Source organism: Lissotriton helveticus, chromosome 12 (assembly GCF_964261635.1).
Source record: "Lissotriton helveticus chromosome 12, aLisHel1.1, whole genome shotgun sequence".
Lineage (NCBI taxonomy): Eukaryota > Metazoa > Chordata > Amphibia > Caudata > Salamandridae > Lissotriton > Lissotriton helveticus.
The window spans coordinates 126,576,536-126,581,892 of record NC_136073.1 but is presented as its reverse complement, the minus strand read 5'-3'; the positions used below and the strand labels follow the sequence as shown (position 1 = coordinate 126,581,892).

Here is a 5,357-nt window from a genome sequence, read left to right as displayed (position 1 = left end):
GAGTCTAAGTTTACTTTGCCTCAGCAAGTTGTTAGATCTTCGAACTCATCTGTGATGATTAAGAATAAAGGATGGTGGAACAAAAGTGCGGTTATCAAACTTGAACCATATCAAAAAGACATCATTATGAAAAAAGTTGTTAAAAAAAATCTGTGTAGTGAAGATTTCATGGATTTGGTGCAGAATAAGGATCTGGTAGCTCTTGAAGATTCTCATTTTCCTTCACATGACAGTGAGACGATTTCTCAATCTTGTTTAAATGAAGGAGTGGGTGTGACTGATGAGTTTGAATTTGAAACAGATGCTCCTTATATAAGTAACGGAGCAGAAAGTAATTTGAAGTCTGATGCTCATTCTTTTTCCAAGGTTGTTGAAGCAGCTGAAGTTTCTAATGCGAATTCTGTATCTAAGGACGTTGAAACTGGTAATAGTTCTCTTTCGTTATCTGACTCCAATTTAGCTACAGTTAAAAGAAACATTGTTTTTCCTTCCAGATTTAAAGATTATTATTTGTACTGAAAATTGTTAGGATCATTATTATTTGTTTTATCTTTCTTTTTCTTTATTGTTTTCTTTTATGGAAAGGAGGTGTTGTATCTGCATCTTTATTTGACTTGTTCTATAGCACATGCTGTATTCTTTATATGACGTATCTATTGTTCTATGTTCTATGCCTGAGTTCTGCTGTCGTGTCATTCTTATCTGTGACCTGGACACGACAGCATCGCTCATCCTTAGCTTGTCTTGTGGGTTAATTTATCTTATGGATTTATATCTAAATAAATCACTCAACTGAACTCCTACTTCTATTGTTGTTATTCCGAAATACAACAGTTTGCCAACAATATTTGACACCTTATGGAAAGGACTGTACAGTCGGGGGCATATTTCTCCTGCTCACTTTATTTGCCTAGCACTCTGAGCTCGGCCCAGTGTTTCCGTAGCGGTTCAAACATATGAAAGCCCATGAAAGTGGGAGCGGAGTCTGGGCAAAACAAGCACAAATGTGTTCTTGAGTGGACGAGGTGTTATGACCTGGAAGATTTTAAAGATGAAAAAATGGAGTCGACGAGGGTGGGATTCGAACCCACGCGTGCAGAGCACAATGGATTAGCAGTCCATCGCCTTAACCACTCGGCCACCTCGTCTCGATAACACTGACCAAATAGCTCTTATTCTCACCTGTGCTGAAGAGATTGCAGTTCCTATTCATTGATATGTTACATATTTGCAACTAAGGAAACGGGCGCGCTTATAGAACATATTCTACCAACACATTTGAAATGTTGCTCAGACAAAGAGAAAGTGCATCTTGTAAATTATCTTGTTGTTTAAATGGTAAGACAAAGGAGCGCATGTTTTAAATGTTTGAATGGGTTTCATAAACTATCAAATAAAGATTTATGGGGCATATTATCAAGGAACGGCGTTAAAATTATCGCCACTTTAGCGGCAGGAAACTGCGGCTAAAACGGCGATAATGGGCTTGATAATATGCCGTAGAGAGTTCCAATAGAGCCCATGTTCTGGTGTTAACATGGGCTCCTATTTGATTTCTTTACGGCATATTATCACCGTAAACAATCACAACTATGAACCATCACAAGTGTGACAAATCAGACTATTCCAGACCCCCAAATGTATAAGAATGGCTTGGACGCATGTATTAGTGATTTGTATGGTCTCTTGAATTGAGAAACAACTGTTGTGCTTGTCTCTAAATTAAATAGCGCCATCATGTGGCAGACCGTCATAAGCACCGGGGGTTGACATTTAAGAGCCAGTGAGAGCACCTGAAACCACTGGCTCAAATTAAGCAGTGGACAGTAGTGAACTGGGTACTGTAAAAATCCTGGATTTCCATCTGAAAGAGGCCTACACAAAAAATGGCACCAAGGCAATTCCCCAAAATGAAAGGGCTATTGTAACCTGTAACCAGTGACATAAAGTGTTGGTCATAGTCCCAGCCTTGGCTGCTTAACAGCCTTCTGATTGCTGCTGGGGGCTAGGGGAAAGGCAAGGAATGGACACTACAGAAGGAAAACTGGGATCTGAGCCGGGTCTGCTTCCGGTTCCGGTCCTCGCCTTCATTCCCTTTGAGACCAGAGAAGCAAGGGCCGTGCCAGGAGTATCAACGGCGAGTCAGGGACACCATCTGCAACCTCTGGCTTCTCTTAATTGACACTGATGTCCCCAAGTGCAATTTATGGAGTATTCATTAATGCATCAACAAAGAATAAAGCAACAAACTGGAGTAAGTAAGTCCCATCTGGTGAACTTCAAAACAGACAACACCCGAATACCATTCCCAAGTCACAAAAAACAAGCAAGTCTTATATCCTCATGGGGAGTCTGACCTCCGACCTCACAAGGACATTGAAGACTCTACTAGACATTAGAGAGGAACTTCTCGATTTCTGAGACCTGCGCTCCCGTACACATTGATCCTACTTCACCAGTCAGATACTCTGCTGATGAAGTAGGGTCAATGTGTACTAACTGCAAGACTAGCCACATTAGCCGGCATTATCCAAAGAGCATTGGCATGATTCACATTCTTCTTGGAAATCTATACTCAAACCAAATTAGAGACATTCCTTTGGCATCAAATATGGTGTAACTCAGGGTCCTGTGTGTCATCCAATGATATTCAGTTATTATATGACCTTGTTCGCTGATATCCTAGACAATAACATTTCAAATGTATGTGGAAGCTACACAGTACCATACAAGCTTGATGATAAGGCTGGCAATGGGACGGTAAAATAAAACGCTATGATAGTGTGAGCACTGGCTGTGTAACTGTATTTTTTTCTTATGTTGGGGGAGGCAACACAGACAAGAGGGTGGGAGAGGGTGGAAGGAACAAGGACAACTGAGTGTGGGAGTGATTTGAAGCAGTTCAATAAATTGGGTTACTGATTGAGGGAGCGAAACCCTACTCAAGCAGCAACCACAATCCTTGTCAGGGTGAAGTCACAAGCAAGCACTAAATTAACCTGTGCGTAATGCTCGGGTAGCTTGACACAGAGCAGTCAGGTTTAACCCACAGTCAATGTGTCAAGTATTTGTGCAATACCTCAAACAGTAATAAAGAAAAAAACACATACCAGATTAGAAAAATAGAGTACATTTAAAAAAAAAAACAAGACCAAGACAGCAAAACTCCAATCAGTAGAACTCGAGATATGTAGGTTTAAAGATTTCAGCGAAAATAGCACCAAAAGCACAAACTGCCAACTGTCACACTGGACCGGGCCAAAATCACAACTTCAAGCCAACTCCAATGGAGTGTGGATGAGCTACAGGGACCCAGTTGGGCCAGTTGAAGAAGAGTACCTTAAATCCTGGTTGCGGAGCGTTGCAAGGTTCCACATCGAGGATGCTTCACGCAGCCAAGGCGATGCAATGGTTCCGGAGGACTGTGAAGCTGCAATGTGAGGTCCTGCAGTGTCATCGAGGTGGCTGTTGACAAGGGACGCTTGCGATGCTAAGTCCTGCTTCGAGGATTTGTGATGCACCGTCTTGTTTTGAAGAGACTGTGGGGCTTGCGATGCAAAGTCCTGCATCATTGTCAAGGCTGCCATTGATGAGATGTTTGTAATGTGTGGGCCTGCGTCTGGGAAGAGTCATGCAGCAGCAGCTCCAATGTGGGCAGTGAGGTGATGCCAAGTACTTATGTGGGAGAATCCTTGCAGCAGAGGTGATGCGTCGGCCCTTCTAAGGGTTGCACCATGCAGAAGACATTATGCGTTGGTTCTGCTGGATCCACAGAGGGCTGGCAGAGCACCTTCAGGACACCTTCCGGGCTGGCACCACTTGGCAAGGTAGGACTCACAGTTGGAGAGTCCAGATGCTGGTTACAAAAGACTAGCCCTTGGAGTCCCTCTTCTGGTTCTGATTTCAGGTTGCAGGTCCATTCTTTCTCATCCAGGCCCTGCTCATAGCAGACTAGTGTCAAACCTCTTTGTGAGAATACTCAGGCAGAGCCTTTGTGATGTGAAAGTGTGGTGGGTGACAACTCTACCCCCTCGTTAACTCAGAGTGGCCGATCCTGCCAACACCTATCTTCCCTTTGACTTACTCTCTGGGAGCAATACACAAAGACCAATTGCCAGCTACACCTAGTCATGTGACCCAGAATCAGAATGCAGGCACCAAATGGTTACAACAAGAAAATGACAACTTTCTAAATGTAATAACAAAACGAAACAATTGCCAATACTGAGCAATAATCCTAAGCTTATTTAATAACCAAGGCCTAAGAGTGAAACAAATAGGTCCTCACTTACAGTTGTGCCATCAATTATTTTATTTGGCAAATATCTTTCAATTCAGTTTTACAAAAAGTGCTTTTTAAAATCCATGTGCATTAACACTAAATACAACAAAGAAATATAAACACAAGACTACATTTCATTGAAATCTAACAACCTTCCAGACACCCACACATTCAACGCAAACTCTCAGACATACCTCATACAAATTCACCAACCACTTATACCATGCACTCACACCACACAACTGTCGCACCAGGGCGGGTCTAGTCATACTATACAAAAAAATGTAAGTGTCCCGAAACCTGGTGGGTTTCACTCAAAATACCAAAGTCAAACAACCAAAATAATCCCAAAAACTCTCACTGAAGTGTAGAAAATAATTCTATTTGGCCACAATTTGCTACATCTAACCACCATTAAACTACACCAGTGGAAATATAACAGAACATGGTTTGTTTGACACAACAAAAAAGCTTAGGATTATTGCTCAGTATTGGCAATTGTTTCGTTTTGTTGTTATATTTGACTCAGCCTAACTGAGTGGAGTCAAGGCCCTTTTGTGTTTCTTAACTTTCTAAATGTGGCATTTTCAGAATTTTGATGAAAAATCCAACGTTACCATTAAAGAAGGCTTTTAATTACAATTATTTAGGAACCTAATTCAATCTGTTAACCTGTTCCTAATTTGAAACTAGTGTATTAAATGTAATAATGTAACCCCAATGTTATCCTATGGGAGAGGTAGGCCTTGTAGTAGTGAAAATGAACTTAAGGATATGCAAACCTTGAAAATACATGTCCATCTTTTTACATACACTGCACCCTGCCATGTGGGCTGTTAATGGCCTACCCTAAGAATGCCACTTGTGTATTAAAAAGGAATGTTTGATCACAGCAAAAGGTTTATTTTGCCAGGTCAAAGCAGCAGTTTAACACTGCACACAAATCCTGCAATGGCAGGCCTGAAGCATTTTTAAAGGGTTAATTAAGTGTGTGGCACAATCAATGCTGTGGTCCACGAATACCATTTAATTTACACGCACTGGGTACATGTTGAACAACTTGACTGGGGCTTAC

General features: G+C 41.6%; 1 non-coding gene across 1 annotated transcript; it reads right to left on the bottom strand.

Annotated features, from left to right (window-relative positions):
- Positions 1-1,066: 1,066 nt before the first annotated feature.
- Positions 1,067-1,148, bottom strand: TRNAS-GCU (transfer RNA serine (anticodon GCU)). The gene has a single exon. It is a non-coding gene; the product is annotated as a tRNA-Ser (tRNA).
- Between the last annotated feature and the right edge of the window lie 4,209 nt (positions 1,149-5,357).